Source organism: Diprion similis, chromosome 8, assembly GCF_021155765.1.
Source record: "Diprion similis isolate iyDipSimi1 chromosome 8, iyDipSimi1.1, whole genome shotgun sequence".
NCBI lineage: Eukaryota > Metazoa > Arthropoda > Insecta > Hymenoptera > Diprionidae > Diprion > Diprion similis.
Window position 1 is genome coordinate 14,529,632 of NC_060112.1, and position 20,502 is coordinate 14,550,133.

The 20,502-nt window shown below is 40.6% G+C and overlaps 1 protein-coding gene across 3 annotated transcripts in view; it reads right to left on the bottom strand.

Annotated features, from left to right (window-relative positions):
* The window catches only part of LOC124408444, a 167,768-nt gene that overhangs the window by 84,681 nt on the left and 62,585 nt on the right, over nt 1-20,502 (bottom strand). The window lies entirely within an intron of this gene.

Consider the following 20,502-nt stretch of genomic DNA (forward strand, 5'->3'; position numbering starts at 1 on the left):
AGAAATAACTCTACACCTAAGTGATTCTCATTTTCTTTCCATCGGCTTTTCTTGTCTTCTTCGGTTCTTCTTGTTCCCCAAATTTTTTCCTCTGTTTATTTTCACATTTTTTTTTTTTCATTTGGTTGACAACTAGCCAGTTTTATTTTACAAAGTCTTACGGTACTGCAGAGAGGTGAACGTCGAGACGCCGCGTGACGAAGTCCCAACACCGAGTGTGAATTTAGAAAACAATAATAATGCCGCGTGTGTGTATGTATAGGTGCGTCGTCGTTGGCTGAGTAGGTAGGTGTACCTACTACATATATAAAACACAAGTCCGCACGTCTGACCGCAGTCTACCCTCTTAGAATATACTATACGCGCTATATCCGGGCAAGATCTCGGCCGCTTGTCAGGCTGAACGCAAGCTGATTTCCTCTTCGCACAATCGAGTGGTTTGCATAACGATCACGATATTCATTGTCATTAGGCATTCGTTGCACCATTGCGAAAAGGATGTACAGGATACGTGCGAAATCCTGAACGCTCATATAAGGCAAAGAGAGACAAGAGAGAGAGAGAGGAAGAGAGGAAAAACGTGCAGAGCAGATAAGAGATTCCGAAACGCGTCACAAATTGGGAATAAAAAAAAAAAAAAAAAAAATCGAAAACGGACAAACATCACGACCGACGAGTATGCGTATACCTAAGACATGTTAGGTGACGCACAGTTGTCAGAAAAAAGCATATTTATCGGACGGCGTCGTATGTATCACGTATTAAACAACGTCGTATCAAAGTGTTACACACCTTTACGTGCTCGGTTCGTTTCAACATCGTTGAATTCCTAGAACGCAAGACGCGTGACTGATTGCGAAAGAGTGCACAGAGACAGAGTTTGCCGATAAGAATGTATGTACGTATTTATAAGTGGGTATGTATGTATGTATGTATGTAGATAGACAAGCAAAAGCTTAACCTGCAAATTGGTGCGTAAGACATACATACCTGTGAAAGATAAATCTGTACATAATCGAAGAAACGATTCGCGGAAATGGAGAAGGTATTTATATAAACAAAGCCATCCTAATCGCAGCTGGATAATGACGAGAAATGCGACTCATCCTTTAATCCTTTATGCACGTGATGATTCTTTTTTCCCAATTATTCCTATATTCCTAATCATTTGTCACGTATTAAGATTTGTGAGAACAATTAAATCTCCATCCTAATTCGGAGGTTTCAAATTTGAAAACCATTTGTTATTCATTCCGGCGATAATTGCGTTTCACTCGCGGATATAACGTACCAACCTCTTTTGATGTGTCAAACGAGATACGGATTGCTATACATATGCGAACACTGAGTATATAAATCGTCGCCTCGTTCTCTAGTTTAGTCTCTGGTCCAGACGACACCAGACGAGAAGACGAGAAGACGAGAAGACGAGAAGACGGTGCAGGGTATATACATATTGGTATATAAGTATATAGGTATATGCAGGCTTATACGCGTGGTGCCCAGACCATTAACGCATTCCACCCTCTTTCCTTCCCTCCACTGCTCCGCTATGCTGCCGTCGTGAATCGTGAACCTCCTACGCGACGAAAACGAGGTAACTGTACGTAAAACCGATTCCATGCCAAAGACAAGTAGGTACATAACTGCGTGGCTGAATTTTCTGCTCGGAAGTATGAAAAACCAAAAATAGAAACAAAGTCTCGAGAGAATTGAAAAGAAAGGCGGTCAGTTTTAGGAAAATTTTTCAGTACCTTCAAGTCTGATTTCGAGACCAAGGATGTGCGCTTCTTTTTTATGTCACCAGTATCGATAGACGACATAGACTAACAATAAAACGATTTTCAGAAAAATTCGACGTTCGTTCGTATAATCGGACATTTTTTTGACTATCATTTAAAAGATTGAATTTTTCCAACAATATATAGTCAACTACATCGATCGCTTTCGCAACGATTGTAATTTTTATAGCAACTGTAATACGTATGTGCAACAGGATTGACAAATGCAGATTATAAGAATCGCATCTTCCTTCAGTCAATTGTTAGCAATATCACATCTAAATAAGACACGATTGTTTTTATTTTCCCTAACAGATACAACGTCATACTAGCCACAGAAGAAAAAAGAATGGATAGGAAATAACAGAAAGTCTAAGATTTCTTCTCAAGAATATAACATCGTCCACGATATTTCTCTTGTGGGAATGTAACGAAAGTTCCCTCTTCTTGCTTAAAAACAACAAGCACCGGCGATGAATATTTCACAGAGAATACCGCTAATACAAGAAATAATTATCCGAATACGATGTATTTACACGAACGAATTTATCGACATCTTGAGGCATTAAATATACACATCAGACAAAAGAAGGGAACGACGTTATGCCTACAGATTCTCACCACCGCGATAACATTCTGACTACACAATATAGGGCAAAGTTAAATGGTAATTGATTAATTAGCATGGTAATACCGTTAATCAATTAATTAATATGCATCCATCGGCGATCGGGAAATTCCAGCGTTCCGGTTAATTAAATTCTGTGCGGGGGACGCGCGTAAGCCGATGAAAACTTTCCACCGTAATCATTTTTCAATTTTTCTTTCATCTCTCTCTCTCTCTCCCTCCTCTTTACCATTTATCTTTGGGTTAAATATACATATTTTACGTAAATGTATAGGCAACCGTATAAACTGTGCGACATAATTAGATATACCCATATTAAAATCAACCGTGATGGTGAAGAGTAGATATGTATTATTTTACACACACATACACAAATATATATCTGGCGATGCATATTCATAAGGAATACGATATTACTCCAGCATAGGGTCTTTGCACAGAATATACGAAAGGCAATTGACTCGTTTTCGTTAAAAATGGTGAGCGTTCGAAGGCCCTTCGTTTCATTTTCCCCCGCATCAGCGTCTTTTGCCCCCCCCCCCCCCCCCTGCGTATAGTGCACATCAAGGAATAAAATACATCCTACACCCGGTATCCATTCAATCTATTGACTCCCAGGTACAGGTACCCGATTATTCCCGCGATCCTTATCGATATATATACATATATATATATATATATATAAGCTATCAAGTTGGAGAGTGTTCGGTTAATTGTAGAGATGCTAATGGCTTCCATCTTCCATCTCGTCCAGTATCTTTCCGGCTCGTTAGTAAGAAATCCTCTGGTCGACGTGCGCCAGTTCGCTGCGTAAGGGCGGATAAGTTTCGTCCAAGCTACGGGTAAATGGTGTCATTGATGTTAGATAGGGCTGATGAAGTGATAGAGTGTAAAATAAACCAGAGTGAGAAGAGCTGCAGAGAAACGAAGGTGAAAATAGAAGAGGAGAAGAAGAGAAAAGGGAATGCCGCCGGAAGGAGGGAAGGACGAGGAAAGGCAAAGGGGTTGGGAAATAAAACCAAGGTTTTTAACTACTGGGATCGACGGTATACCGGGTCCAAAGTGCGTTCGTGTGAATACCTACAAAGAAAAGAAGAGAAAAAGAAAATCCCAATCGCAGCATGCAAGTCGAGTTTTAACAAGTGATTAAAACGAATTAGAGAACCTTACTAAAATCCCGAGCAACATGTAATTCACAGAAGCGTCGTGAGTAATGAATGCACGTATGCTGTATGGAATGAAAACGTATACGTGTAAGAACTTTACAACTTAATTTACTGCGCAATCGGAGAAAGAAAACTCGATCGTAATAATACTATATTCGCGTTTGAATAGCCCGACGCGACGTTTTATCGCTTTACGCGTACAATATCTGTAAATTTCGTAATATTTTACGTATCATGGGCATGCTCCTGCATTGCTATAGTGATTGAATGAAAAAACCTTCTACAACGGAGAACTGATGATAAGTATTAAGGTTTTCAACAAGTCACAGAAGCTTACACCGATATAAAAACTTGAATACAATATAATTATGCACCGCACGAATGGAACCGGCGTCGAAGTAAAAATAGACAAAAGAAGAAACTGCACGAAATTCTGTGGCAAGGTAGCGAAATCAGTAAAAATAATTGGCCAACGTAACACCATACGTGCACAGCAGGTGCACGACGCAGGCACATATACCACAGGGTATAGCTAAGTTGTAGATATAATAAGTTAGGTGAGCATGTGCGTCTATTATATACAATCCCGACAAGGAAGCACGAGATAGGAGAGTGGACAAACAAGTTTCAAGTGCGTAAAATCGCGCCATTGACACTCGAGGGTCAGAGACGAGGGTGTAGAAGGGGGCAGCAGGAGAAGAGGATCGGGTCCCCGGGTGTGCACAAACACGGTTCATAGACCGACCGACGTCGACTATACCGACTGAACGAAGGCAAGTAATTAGTAAATAAACAATCATCCTAACTAACATCACCTAAACAAACAAAACGGCACCGCAAACCGGCCGCTATGGACGACGGATGACTGGCTCGAGTGACTGTAAGTAAGGATGTGTTAAGAGTCGAGGGTCGCCGCGAAGTTGGAAGGCGATATATGCGACGAATTCGTTCGATCGTCGACGACGATGCTTGGCTGATGGCCTATAAGGAAGAGGTTTGCCTCAAGGAACCACGAAGGCCAATTAATATTCCCGCAACCAGCTGCCGTCGCATGGTTTTTACCCCGGTTAATTAACAAACGAGTATAACGCCGGCGGGTGTAAGACGGTGATTATACATGGTATAGGTATAGGTATTGGTATAATGTCATATGGTGTAGGAAGAAACAACGTTATATGTGATATTGCAGAACGTTGATACGTTGTTCGCGGCAGAGTAGCATTCTGTAACTGAATTTCAATTAGAAATATATAATTTCACGTATTTTATACGCCAAATAACTGCACATCAGCGCCCCACATTCCGTCAGAGATGAATCGTTTGATGTCATCGGCACGCATCCGTTTCTCTCTGATCTAACCACTCACTCTATTTCGTTTCAATTTCAACGCAAAATTCACCGTGGTAACCGGTTCTAATTAAATTGACAGTCAAACAAACTATTTGCTCGACGAATTTCCGGGTAATTAACAGCAGCGGTAATTAATGGTCTTAACATAACTGATGTGCACCACGTTTATTGCTTTACTGTAACTATAACCTTGTAGGTTATACTTGTTTAACTATATATAAGGACCTTTGAAGATGATTTTTGATATTCGGAGAAAAGCTAACAGTATGTTGTATGGAAATATGCTCTGCGGTGGAATCGAAGCGGAAAATTGGCAAAATCTTCGAACTTCAAGTGAAGCACTCATCTTTGATGGTCGCTTGAATTCACATAATCGAGTTACTTGAGATCGTCCACAGAGTTCAGTTCAAGTCGTAAAAATACAACTTGAATGCGCCAGAAATCTGTTGAAGTCCTGATTATAATGATAAAACAAGAACAACAAAACCACGATAATATTTTCTAAAAAAATCGTCTCAAGCAGGGTATAAATAACCGTGTATGTGACATTCAACCATCCATGGTTAGAGCGTAAGCAAAGACACAGACGAGACGCTTTCCACCCGCAACACTGACGATGAGGAATCCGCACCACCGTGCTGCAGCGACATGATGTATTAAATTCACGAAGACAACACGGCAAAGAAACGGGAACAAAGAGATCAGTAGGCGTTTTTCGTGAGCAAGCTTGCCTTAGTGAACAGGTATCAAAAAAAAAAAAAAAAACGTTGCGTTATTGCTCTGGGCAGCTGCAGTACGCAGAAATCGCGCGTGACAAACTCCACGCCTTTCCTGCCGCTAGCCAGCGAATATATATGTACATATAGATGTGTGTATATATATATTTATTACATACACATATGTATAACAGACTTAGAATTCAAACGAACAGCCAACCGCCCGCTGTCAAGTGCTGGCGGCATTATAGTCAACGAAATGAAATGAAATGAAATTAAGTGAAGAGATGAGATGAATATTGTCCGCAAGGAAGACTCATGCATCAAAAATCATACACAACAGTTAAATCGCACAACGTTAGGAAATTTGCAAAATTGAATTATAATGTGCAATTCGATTTTTTTTTTCTTTTAATACCTTTCCTTTCATTTTCTTACGTCTGCGTCTTTTGGTTTTTTAAACTCATCCCAAGGAACGCGTGCGGCGCGTTGCACGGGCGCCCTGTAGGTACTACGGTGCTGTAAAAGGGCGTCAACCGCTCCAGGGTGGTAATAAAATGAAATGAAGATAGAATGAAACCTAAAGAAAAATGTTGGAACTTTTAAATTCTCTCGCCGCAGGCAGGCATGGCCATATATACGAATTCTTTGGTCTTAATTTCACTTTAACGGTCCTAGGGTTATGCGGTGGTATAGAACGAACAAGGGGCGCGAAGGGTCCGGCAGTTTTACAGGGGCGGTAAGCCAATCCAAATACGCCGGCGATTAACGCGTTGAGGATTTATTTTTAGATTTTTACTCAAGAAGCCGCAGTCTCTTGGAGAAATGCCATTTGTCTCGTTACTTTTTTCCGTTCCTTCCACGCTTTCCAACTCGCGGTGACACTCTTGCGTACGGCACAGTTCAGCCGGGTTGTTTGGACGTTTTGACTTAGCAGCGGTACAACACAGGAAACAGAAAAACTTGTTAACAAGCTAATCTACTCTCAAATGACTTCCAAATATTTTCGAAACGGCGGAAATACGAGACTCACGAAATTCCATCATCTTCAGTAGACGCCGCCAGCGTTTCTTCATCAACCCCTACCTGCCTCCCTTTCTCTCGTCGCCCTTCACGTTAAAACACTGCGAAACCCGCCAACGCACGAATTACTTCTTCCCCAAATGTACGTTCCGTGTATCGGCACAATCAATGGTCTGCTGTCTGAACTCATGAACCATTATTATACTGAAACTAGCACCCGAAACTTCTGCAATTTCAATGGAATTCAAATCACACAATTCCCAATAGAGTGAAAACTTCGTTTAGCAAAATATATTATGATATCAAATCACAAGTAGGTATCTCGTTGTGACTTTTAGAGAAGATATTATCAAATAAGGTAAGTGTCTTTCATTTTTAATTCTGCCATACCAATGATAAGAATATCTCATCATCAGCGAAAGCTCGTCTCAAACACGACTGATCATCGCGTTATAACTATCAATAAGCATAATAATATAAAGGAAAGGTGCGGAAACTGGTACTGCTCGAGGTAACGAAATACCGTTGGAGGAGAAATTCGACATCGAGTGTTCCAGTTACGAAACAATTGATTAGCAGATTACGGGACCGGGCACATGGACCGATGATTATCAGAGTTGAAACTTGCGCCAAGAAAGTTGGCAAACTGTCGCCCAGTTAAGGAGAGATGGGTTATAGCTAGCCATCCAGCCAGCGAGTCGCTGCAGTGCGATGCAGTGTACCGGGTACCTAAAGGCTAAAGTTCGAACAATTAGCTCACGGATACAGTAACATCAGTTACAAACCTATAACATCCTGACGGGTGTTGAAACTTTTTCAGAAACGTCCCAATTCTCATACGCTAATATTATAAGCTCGTGAGTTCGACCTGAATATTCAATAATAAGTAAAAAAATTATAATTTTACAAATTGACATAAACGGGGTTTACGAGAGTCTCAACTCGTCAAAAACGCTGTAAACGAGGTTCTACTCCTCGTTGAATGTACAGAAACTGATCTGACGATGAGATAACTATTCTTTAACAAATGTACTGCAGACTGGTCGCTAAGACGGCCGAGACTAGACTTGGAAAATTTTCCAAAAAGACAAAATAAAGCAGTCTTCAATCAATTTCAATTTCGTTGTAAAAGATGGCTCGAGATGATGTACAGTTTTTTTTTTCGGGTTTGTCAAAGCATAAACCGAAGCGGGTTCTTGTTACGACGAAGACGACGACGACGACGACGACGACGAAGGTGTGAGACGTAAACGAAAACGACGACGGTTCTCAATTATTTTAAGACGCAGAGAAGCCAAGAATGAGAGTTTTTTTTTCTCTACTTTTACTTTACTCCTCTTCTTCTATTTTTGCTTTTTTCAGCTTGGAGAAATAAAAAGAAAATCAAGAGGAAAGTGGGGGAACCGTTTTTGCTCCAAGTAAGCTATCCGCGTACGAGTGGAGGAGATTTTAATTGCCTTCAACCATTTGAAAGAATTAGTTTTAATACCCGATGAAGGGATGCACACGTCACACGATCAGGTGCGGTAATAAATGACGGCACCACGTGAAAGATCAGCAATTAGTTATAGTGTCTTAATTATCCACCAAATGGGTGCAAGTACCGCAGATCATTTGACAAGCTACAATTTGAATAAAAATTCCGAGAGATCGCCGATATAATAATAGCAAGTCATTTTGAAAGGGTGTATCGTACTTACTCCTGCAGCAGACAAGAAAATTCTTTTCCACCATTCATATTTAAGTAACTCACCTGAAACAAAAGAAGCAAAAAACGAGATTTAAAAATCTATGTCGGGTTTAAGTTTGACAGAAAAGAAGAAAAACACACTATAGCGTCTATGAAGATTCAATTTAAAAATGTGATTTATGGATTTATACAAATAAAATTATGTGTCGAATCGTCCTTATTGTATAGTCTATACGGCGCACACAGCGTACAATATACACAATTCATCATTGACGAGAGTTCAATTTATATTCGATTTAGTTTATTGGCAATCATGGTGAGCAGTAACCCAGTCGCGTGTGCTTGGTGAAAGAGGCAAGCATTCGAGCCTTCAAATGCCGTTCGTTTTTTCCGACGGGAGTATTCATCAACGACATGTTTCTTTCTTCTGTTTGTCTCTCCTCTCTGCTCCTCTCTCTCTCTCTCTCGTCCCCGATTCTTTTTTTCATTTCTTTTTTTTTTAGTCCAATTCAACTCCTCGATTAACACCGAGTATCACCACCATGTATATCGAATAAAGATCGAACATTTCAAGGAAAGGTAGGTTATATTATACATATACAGAAGAGAATCGGAATGATGGATGATGTCCCGGGGAAATGTTTTGGAATGTTTGGAAAACATTAATTAAGAAGTCGTGTTGGGTTTTTCAACGCCCATTCAACGACGACGACAACCACACCACCTCCCCCCACACCACCTCCCACCTCCCCACCTCTTGTAGCTGACGCGAGCACACCGTGCCCACAAATCAACTAAGCCTGACACGTCTTAATTTAGGCGCATTGCGCCCAAGCTGCACACGTGTGCACGGCCGCCTACTCTTCAAATCATCGCCCTGCGCCATGCGCACTGCATGCGTTAGTTAGCGCCGCGCCGCTTCTCGCCTTTTTGCCATCCATAAATTGCATACCCTATCGGCGTTGCGAATGAAGCTTCAAAATAAATCTGACATGGCGTGTTGAAAACGTCAACAACCATCACGTCTCCACTTTAGCATAGTTATAAAATATACGAGTTAGATCAAACGGTCGGCTTGGCGATTTATCAATAGCTTCAAGGAATGATAATCAAATAGGTGTGGAAGAAAGATACCGTGAAGAAGAAGAAAAAAATAAATAAATAAATAAAAAATCAAGAAAGCTTCGCTCAGTATTTTTCCTCTCTCTTCCTCCTTGACTTTTTCCATTCGGAGGAAGAAAGTTCAACGGCGCAAGGTCGAGACGCTGAACCAACCACATGTCGAAAGCTCCTCAGCGTAACTGCTGCTGGGAGAATGAGAGGAGTGGGAAAAGGAAGGAGGAGGAGGAGGAGGAGGAGAACGCGATGAGTCCAAGATTCCATACTATAATATTTCAAACGGAGAGTTCACACATGTTCCTCGATGACAGTTCCGTAATTTACGAGATACGATATTAGCGGGCGCCGCCACGTTTAAGCTTTTGGCCCAGCCTCATTTACCACCTAATATAATGCAATTGCTTTCAAAAATCCGGTCGTATATGAGTGCCTACGGGACGTCATATTATATTATACATATATGTATACAACCACAGTGCATATTTGTGCATAAAACTCAGCGTGGTGGTCACCAGAGCTAAAAATTCGTCGTTATTTTTCAACCCGGGGAAACATCGAAGACGACGAGAAAGGCGGATGAAGCACTCGCATTCCGGGTTAATAATTCAGAGACAAATAAAAATCTTGGGTACTTACTACGTATTCTACCTGACTGTACTGTAGCTGGCTGCTAATCACTTGCTCCCGGTTCTCGTTAACAGTAAAATGTAAAGGCATCCAACCCCCAGGGATCACGTGCACAATTCGAACTTGAACGTGCCGAGAAGCGACGTTTTTTACATTCCCTTTTTTGGTTCACATCGAGATAAGAATACAAAACAAGTGAATAACTATACATGTAAATTTGTGCATTAGTTACAGATCTGTAACGGGATGAAAATCGGGATAAGCTTTGTATACCTAATATTTCTAAAGAACGATGTAACTTTTTCAATTCATCAAATTGTTTTTTTTCTCCTTTCGTTTCATGTGAAAACGACTAATCATTGTTGCACATCTGTGATCCTCATTACAACACATTCTAACATATTCTAAATTGATAAAAAATGAAAAATAAATACATCTACATACATTGAAACGCGCTTCTAAACGTTTCACCAAAAGTAAACGATGTGAGAAAATGCGTGTGTGTGTGTATATATGCGTATACCGATTTACGTGACATGGTTAACTAGAAACTGGCTGTATATAGGTATAACGCAAGCTGCAGAGATGCTCATGGGACGTCGGCGAGAGCGTTTGGTACTGTGGTAGTTATACACCCAACCGGAAATGTAATTTTATACGCAGTGACAGATATTGCTGTGCTGACAGGAGCCACCGTAGGAATAAATTTCAAGTTAAATTGGTTAGAAAAACGCTGTAGACACGAGTTAATTCTCGAATTGACATCATGGCTGCTAAACTGACAAAGGCAATTTTGCTACTCTTTATCTACGACCTGGTTGAAAGCTTTTGCAACAGTGTCTCGCAAGGCGAAAGGTACTAAAGACAATTGTCGTCACGTCATTAAATATAGTCTCTTTAAATAATCAACGTTTAATTTTTCATAATAAATACAAACGAAACTCTGATTCAAACAGTTTCTCTACTCTGACGATCTTTTTTATCCTACTTTTTTTTCCTGTACTTTTATCGAGGAAAATAAATGCGAGTCATTCGTCGCTTGCGTTTGTCGTAAAACGGCTTTATCATCTCTGCACGTTTTACTGCACGTGCGACGAATCATGCGGATACCCACTAATTAAATAGCTATAACTATAACTATAACTAAGGTATGAAGATGCGTTGGTGGTTTTGAAAAACGAGCGATTCAATTTCACGCCGCTAACGACCTGCTTATAGGTATATAGGTATATAGATATATGGAGATTTAATGGGTTGGAAATACGGCGCCTATATAGTCAACCGATAGTGCAAGAACAAAGTTGGACGGGTCAACCTATAGCGACAGATTTAACAGCTCGAGAAGATTTTTACCGCCTTGTGATTGAAAGATGCGAACGATAAAAATATGGCTACATAAAGTATGAGAAAAAAAGCTATAACGTAACCTTCAAGCTATGTTCATTGTTTCAACTTTGAATCAGAATTGAGATTTTCTTTCATTTCTTTCCCTTTCTTCTTTTTCGTTTCGAATGCAATATAGTTTTATAATGTAAAATTTCGATACAAAATATGAATATAAGTGAAAAGGTGGAGGAATTTTTCTTTTCTTTTTCTTCCATATCGATTCGAAGATGGTCGGAAACATTGAAAGTCTGCTCGAATTCAAGAGCAATTTACATAACGTAACTCAATTCGATCCTCTCCTGCCGCTTTAAATCCGATAGCTGTGTAAGAGATACACCATATACATATAGATACACCGATGCGCGTATACATATATGCACGTATATATATATATACGCATATAATGCAAAAAAGACGTAGTCTAAAGCTCGGGACATCCAGGGAGGCTTGCGTCTTGAGAATAAGGCGCGTGTGACTTGTTTCTTGATCTTAGCGGCTCTTCGGGGACCGGCTTAGTCACCTAGGGGAAATACGGTAGCGTAATGGGCTTCCTTTTTTATTTTATTTTTCATTTTTTTTTTTCACGTATATGTATATTTACACACACGCTCACACACGTGAATGCATATATTTATCTACTTGTTTTTTACCATTCTTTTTTCGCGGAAATGAAAATATGAAAGAACGACACAGCATACCGAACTGAGAATGCTGTTGGGAACGCATGAGAGCGTCCAATTTGATAGAACAAGATTATGGTTCCGACAGCGATGCGTTACACTTTCTTAACAGATCGGAGAAGACGATGAAATGGGAAGAAAAGTAAACTGAAGACAATAAATTGACACAAAAAAAAACTTAGAGAGCTGGTGTGTAGAAAACTAAGGATAAAACTGCAGTCTTGTTTGCGAACTTATGAAGAAGTAACTGAGTAAATGACTGTTGCACCGCCACAAAATTTTTTTCACCACGTAGCAAAATTTCTACATTCAGCTTAGTAGTTTAAAACTTAATATATATCCAGACGCCGAGAATTCATACGTGACATATGAGATAGTTATACATTATACACATATATATATAGTGTAAAATTCCTAAGCTCAGAATTTAGGAATTATTTACTACCATTACGACTCAATTTATTGTTCAAGATTTTTCGGGACGACGAGATGATCCGAAGTAAAAATTACATGAAATTTTGGGGAAAATCAGCGAGATTTTGAAAAAAGAAAGGATCATTGTACTTCAGAGTAGTAGCACCATATACTTTACACTAAACTCTAATTGTAAGGTTACAACAAAATTGAAAATAGCAATCGTTCGATGCTCGAGAAGAAATCTCATGGAATCCCCCATACATGCATGCGAAGAAGACCAAGAATATTTTCACCTAATATTTGTTGACCCTGTTCTCGTAAAGTTTAGAACTCCGTAAGGGCTCATCACTCGTCGAAAAATGCGTTTAAAGAATAGGTAGAGGCGAGCGTTCAAGTTGAGTACGTACATCAGACGACTGTGGAAGGTAAGGGCGAGACATCGGAATGTCCGGACTGACGGAGTGGTTGTAAAATTTTAGTGGAAAAGTAACCGACACGAGGGATGTTCATTTTGAAATACGAGAGGCAATAAACGTACATATCATCACTAGACGGCAATACATTTGTGCGTAGAAATGTTCGTGTTGCAGTTGACGTGATCCCTGCAATCGAGGTTGAGATCTCTCGACGGTTTTCGAGTAAAAAAAAAAAAATGTCGATGCTTCCCTGAGACACGGGGCTAAAGAAGAAGAAAAATAGGAAGAGAATATAAGAGAATCCCGTGGAGAGCATCGGCGGTGCAAAAACTAAATCGACATATTAACTTTTCAACGCCGTCTGACCATTTCGATAAATTTCAAGGTAGGTTAGGTAAGGAAGGACACCGTCGTGAAGTTACGGATAAGTTTAATTATTCAAAAGTTACCTCCGTTGCAGTAGCGCAAGTCAAACGATTCGTCGTCGAAACTCGCGCGATTCGAGACGCGTTTCCGGCAATAGTCGTGAATCGCACACCGATGCATGTGCATTATATTACACGCAACGACGACACGCGTGTGTCAAACAGCCCTGCACGTGGATGAATGGTTGCGGAAGGGGGCTCCCCACTCCCCTCCCTCACCCCCTCACCCCCTCGCCCCCTCGCCCCCTCGCCGTTTTCGCCGGAGGTGCTTTTTACGCGTCCGGAAAATGCCTCTTCGGGGACCCGGGATCCCCGCTTCTTTCTTCCCCTCGTATCTTCGCGTCTTTTGCACCGTGAGAGGCTGCTACTGAGGCGGAGTTTTACACATTTAAAACGTTTAATACGTAATAAACGGAGAAAAGACTTGATTTTTCCGTTTACGCCTGCCACGAGTGTAATCTCCTACGGGCTGAAAACAGAATTTTATATCCCTTGACTCTCTCCTTCCCTCAATGGCTCGTTATAGGAAAATTAGTAATCGACCGATCGTCTTTGAAGGTATAGGTAGGGGATATAATATGAAGAGATTCCAGTTTCGGCGAATTAGATAAGTACGTACTCAGCTTTGACTTGTCGGAATTGCGTGATTACGGTGCATTTCCCGGGAAAGACTGGACGCGACCGCTTGTGTGTTATGGTTGTTCGTTTCACGGAACAGAGAGAGGACTGAGAATAACGACGGAATAGGATTATTCCGCTGACAATGGCAGGGGATGAAATTTAATCGGCTCGTGCCGAATTCCACATCAATTTCTAAAAAACGCATGATAGCGCTAATTGTAAACCGCCGACGAAAAGCCAGCTACCAAACGGATCAAAATTACACACCATCAAAGAACTCGTTTCGTTATAGATGTATGCGTTAATCTTCACGCATTCCATTCCGTTTGACGTAGTCTGCAGACTCGGCGATTCGAACGACACGGTTTTTGGCGTTTCGTCTCATCAGCGAAGTGATCCTTGCTTGCGTAAATGCACGACGAAATTATATATAAGCTAATTCCATAGGATTTCTGACAAGGAAGTTACCCAGAAGTTTGAACGATTCGTATAAAGCAGTTGCGAATACATGTTGTATACGTCTACTTATAAATTACAAAGAATTTGTTGTTCATTTAAAAGGATTTTCTCGTAAAATGTCGTTCAACAAAAAAGTTAAAAATTATTATCACTCAATAACTAAAAAATATGGGGAATATTAAAGACATTCGACCGATAATAAGAGGGGAATAACGATTTAGAACACATTACAATGTTTTCAGAGTATTAAAGTCTACTTTACAAGTTATCACAATTCGGTTTTTCTAGAATTTTTAACTTTCTCTCACTTGTTCTCGAGCTTTTACAAAACCAAAGACGAACGAAGCATATCGAAAGTCAACGAATTCAGTAGAATCCTTATAAACATCACAAAGGGAAGTGAAGGCTTTCGAAAAAAGCAGCGCGATAGTTTGGTCTAGAATGTGTATACACCATATACACGGTTCAAGATGAGATGCAAAAAAATAAAAATAAAAAACGAGACAAGACGAACGGAAGACGTCCGTAGCTATACCTAAAAAACGAGTCAAGCTCGAGATCCGTACCTCTCTTTTATCCTGCACAGATTCCTCGTATACAAGTGATTCCTGGTGTAATGTCAGGCGGTGCGTGGCGAGTCGAGAGTAAAGAAAATCAAACGTCAAGATAGCGAGGCGCTAGCGAAACGTTGAATATGGATACCTGCACATTGAAGTATGATGAAACTTGATAAAGTGAGGAAATGGAGAGGTGCGTGAAAACTAAGAAGATCTTCTAACCTTATTAGGCAGGCAAGTAAGCCCGAGGAAATAGACCCGCGATCAGTACGCCGCATACTAGGTACACACACAGGTACATATATACCTAGTTTCGGTAACGGAGCAGCGTGTAACCAGAAACGCGGAGGGCGGATAGACCGAGGCTTCACGGTCGAAAATCGCTCCCCGTAAGTTCGCGATCCTTGAAATTTGAAACAAAAAGATACAGCACGTCAAGTATAATGATGAGACGCGGTCGCCTCGCCCCTCCGCCGTGGCGGGGTTCCGGGAACATCCACTTTCCAAACCTCTCTATCTCCCAAAAGGTCTTATCTCTCTTCAGCATTTCTCTCTCACTCTCTTTCTCTCTTCTTTCAAGTTTATCGAAGTATATACCTCGATTTCGAACTTCACATATTTTTCGCGAACAAAAATAATTTTATCCCCAAACAAATCAGTACGATGACTTGAGCAAATTTTTCGATTAGTTGTATAGTCGGTATAAAAGAGTATAAAATGGAAAAAAAAAAAAAAAAATTCTTAACCGATGTACGAAAAATGGGAATTGTACCTACAAAAATAGTTAAAACAGACCGTGATCAGTTACAAATGTATATGTATAATAGTTAATGCCAAAAATACTTCATATTATATATTTGCAAAATGGAAATTACGAATCCTTTATAAGTTGTGAATAAACTTGTAAAATTCACCTACTGAGATTATTTTCTACTGCGATTTTAGAGAAGAAAATTTTTTTGTTCTTTGTTAACGATTTGGCCTACATTTAAAATTCGTTCAATTTTTCATAAAAATCGCTGTTTTGTTGCCTGGTTTACCGCATGTTTTTCCGTGCCTACGTAACACCGCGTTGCGGTCTCTCCTCTTTTCCCTCGCCCTCTCCTTTCGGCCGCAGAGAGTGTAGGCACTAAAAACCTCCAGATCCTCGGTCGGGCAACACCAAGCAGCGTCACATACTTTACTATATCGACCGGCGTCTCTGCCCCAGAGAAACGGAGGCGGGAAAGGAGGGAAGCTAGAAGCTGGAAGCTGGAAGCTAGAAAGGGTCTCGGCTACCCTTAACCTACTCCTACCCGAGAGAGTGTCTCTCTCTCTCTCTCTCTCTCTCTCTCTCTCTCTCTCTCTCTCTCTCCTATCTCTCTCGCGCAGCCCTCGAGGCGTCACTGGGTGACCGGGACGCCACGCCGGGAGGGTTCAAGACTCGACCGAGGTGACGGAGCTGTCTGAATTCCACACGTCGACTTTCAACTCTCGTACCTACCACCCCTTCGCCCCCAACCGATCACCACGACGACGGGGTTTTCGCCTTGTATCAACCCCATCCTACTCGGTCTTCGCATGCTCTTTGTTCTCCCCGACATCCCAGCTGCGACAAGTGTCATAGGTGGTACATACTTGTATCTGAGGGTGTATTTTTATCAAGGGAAAAAGTCGTTTGGCTTGGTGAGAATTATAACATGTGGAAATGCCATATTTTACCAATAATAAGCTTATACGAATAATAAGCTTATACGAATAATAAGCTCTAAATTCTACTTGACTTTAGACTGATTGAACCCTGTTCGAGATATTCTAAGAATTGATACGTAACGTGCGGCGAAGATTTCGACTTCAGAGTCGAGGAGAGACGCCCCAATCGCCTTATCGTCATCTCATTTGCATAATAGACGTAAAACGATGAGCATTTTTCAATACCATAAAACGTAGCGTTAAGAAGTCGACGTAATTGAAGTTAATCAGCTTTAATTTCAACGGTGAAATCTTGAATTCGTTAAATTTTGTTTTTAGGCTCTTCCAAGTTACAGTTTTTTTGTGAGTTTCAATTATAATTTACATATTGTTTTATCTGATCAATTATAGAAGAGCCTGATTCAATTATGTTATAATTCTTCGCAAAATGTCATTCGCGTAGAGAACTCGAGACGGAATGTATTTGGACTACAGAAACACACGTACGTATCCGGCGGTAGAAATAATGAAATGTAAGTATATTTGGTACAAGCACCTAAGCGTATGAACGGAATGGTCGATTTCCGTTTCACTTACGGATCTCATTGCCGAGCTGTTGAAAACAGTCAACCTGGAGTAGCGACGACAGGCATTTGGAACAAGACGTCAAGCTGAATGTGATTTAATGGACCGCTGTCACTTTGGCATGGTTGGCCAGTCGAATCACGCTCTGCACTTCGTCAGTCCGCGTACTTTTTCTTGATTGATAGCTCGCTGACAGATCCCAGCGTTTCCATTCGATCAAAGGAATTGTAATCGCCGCTCGAGAGAGAAAAAGAGGAAGAAAGAGAGAGAAAGCGAGAAAGAGAGCTGCGCTCGCAAAATTCACAGTATCGCTAAAATTCTACAGCTCAATCAAAATCGCTTCGAAAATTTGAGACGAGTCGTGTTGCGATCAGCAAGTTCAATCCTATGGATCCGATTAGTTTCGTAGCTAATTATCTTTGATCGATACGATCACTGCGCCGAGTCGTATCTACGTGTCTATGATGATTTCTCAAAATCTTAATACTTCCGACCAATTTAGGAGATAAGAAATTACATTTAGACTGGCGTATATATTGGTGCGTGTGTGTGCCTTATACGTGAATAAAATGTCGATCGATATACACATGTAAGCGATAAAAGGAATTTCAAACATATCTATCTATGCATGTATGTGTGTGTGGAGCAGAAAATATTCAGGTCACATTTCTGGTCCCTGCCGGTTTCGCAGTTATATTTTAGCGGGAGAATTTTTTTTCCTTACACGTGTTTGGAAAAAGGTGAAAGGAAAAGGCGAATGAAAATAAAGAAAAGAAAAGAAAACAGGAAAAGGAATAAAGAGCTGTCGACATACCTGCCGCTACACCGAGTCCTCGATTACTGATCAAAGGGAACCCGCGATTCGATTCGATTCCGTATGTACAACTTAGACAACCGGGAAATATGGCGGGAACAAAGCTTTGTCCGTCTCCATCCGTCCGTTTGTTTCTTACGAATTCTGAACCGAAATTTGCTGGCCTGTGCAATACCTTCGAAACGTATATGTTTAAAATATACCTAAGCCAGCTATTATCGTATAATCGCTGAAAGGGAGGATAAACAAAGGCAAACATGATTACAAAAACAATGATTGAATAACACACACATTACATACCAAATAATGTGATTCAGAAATAATTTCAGAAAAATGTAGAAGACTTTAGTCATTTTTATCTCGATTTTCATACAAAATAATGATAGTAATGAAAAAAAGAAAAAGACAACGTAGCAAATTTGCTAGGCCGTTATAAGTTAAGCCGAGTATAAAAGGATTAGGTAATCGGGTAGAGATATAAATAAACGAGCGATAAAAAAGGGTGTGGAGAGGATAAGAGAATGAAATTTGAAAACACACGTAAACCGTGATAAGGATAGAAGCTTGAAGGGAGACGAAAGAAAAGCCCCAAGACTATCGGCACTCGATCGCTTCTCCGTAAGTGTTACATCAATTGATACAAGCTTAGTGTTAAAAGCCTCTGTCTAAAAAGGATATTCATTTATCCGTGACAATGAAATTGGATGCGAGATTATGGTTGCCGGAGAGCTGCAAGCACTGAGAAGAATCGGAGACGAATATCGGTTTGTTATTTTTTTTGTTTTTTTGTTTATTTTAATTGTTTTTATTTCTATTTCCAACGAAAGGACAATTCGGGAATGAAAAATTCTATCGTCGAAAGCTCGTAAAGACGGAGGAAAAAAAAAATTCAATGTCAAGCTGCAACATATAGCGGTGTGGACAAGGCCTAAGGCGAAAGAAGGCAATAATGGATTGAGTGTGAGGAGGAATCCCCGTCGATCCGAAAGTAGGAAGGCGAAGAGACGTAATTCGGTATTTGGTTAGACGCGCAAACAGCAGAAAGAGAATTCCCGAAGAGTGTGGCGGCGGCGGCGGCGGCGGCGGCTGTCAGACGGTGAGAGAGAAGCTGAGCACAAAGTGGGGATCCCTTATTGGTTCTTTAAAGAAAACAACTCGATTTCTCCAAGAGAGAAAGAAAGGAAGAAAAACGTCTAAAAAGTTTTTCCGATCCTTGCAGAAACTGTACGCCCCCTAAGCTTTTGGGAGGGGGGGGGGGGGGGGAGGAGGCTGTTCCAACCTGTTTACACAGAGTTAGAGGCAAACCAGCGTAAGTAACTGACGATTCAACAACACTACCGTTCCTCCTCTTCCTCCTGTCCCTCCAACTCGTAGGAGTAGCAACCAAAAAAAAAATCTCTGTGGAAAAGGGGGAGAGAAAGAAAATATCGACTTTAAAGGGGCGGAACGAGAATGATTTGGGGTTGCTGCATGCTGAGTTTAATTAAATTTTTCACAATTATTTTCCGTCAATCGAATGTGCCGATTTTTCTACGCGACAAGAATTGATTGAAATTTTTTTTACGTGATCTACAACGTAATTGAGCCTTTATTTTTCGAGGGGCTGATTAATTCTAAATCCGTTACCATATAAGACACAATATTATAGCAACTGTTTGACATCGCGCGAAATTTTTTGTACCAGATGAAAGAGACGTAAGATTTTCTCTTACGTTTCTCTGGAATAGGTTAAAACCAGCATAAAATATCATAAATTTTCAATAATTAAAATCATTGTACAAGTCATTGCGGATTTAACCGAAGTATAAGTAATCTCTCGAAATTCAAGAAGATTTCAAATTACATATCACTGTCTGAAACTTCGGTTGGTCTGAGATTTTGCAAAAATTTTGCAAAGTCCGTATACGAATCAGAAATATGTAAATCGTACAAGATCGTGAAATCGCAGTCGCAGCTGTTGTAGAGAAGTACAAAGTTGTATGTATCCAAGTGGAACTGCACAGCAGCCGGAGCAGCGAAAGAAAGACAAAACACGCTTAGCAGGGCGCGAAAGCTTTTAACTAAACACGTTAAACCCTAAAGTCCCTAAGCTGTCGAGGATGCGGAAGAAAGTGTATTTAAACCTATACATGCATACATGCATACATGCCTACGCACGATGCGAAGGGTGGGCCTAATACTCACAGCTCGGCAAAGCGATATATTATCTTTGACGTTCGATATACGTTACACGGATGCAAAGGAGCTGGAAGTAGAGGGAAGAAGGATACAAGGGTACAAGGATACGTGAGTCGTCAAGGCGAGGAGGAGTCTTAAATTCTTCTAATTGTTTCCCCGTTGACTTTTATCGGCTATAGAGAGGCATTTCGG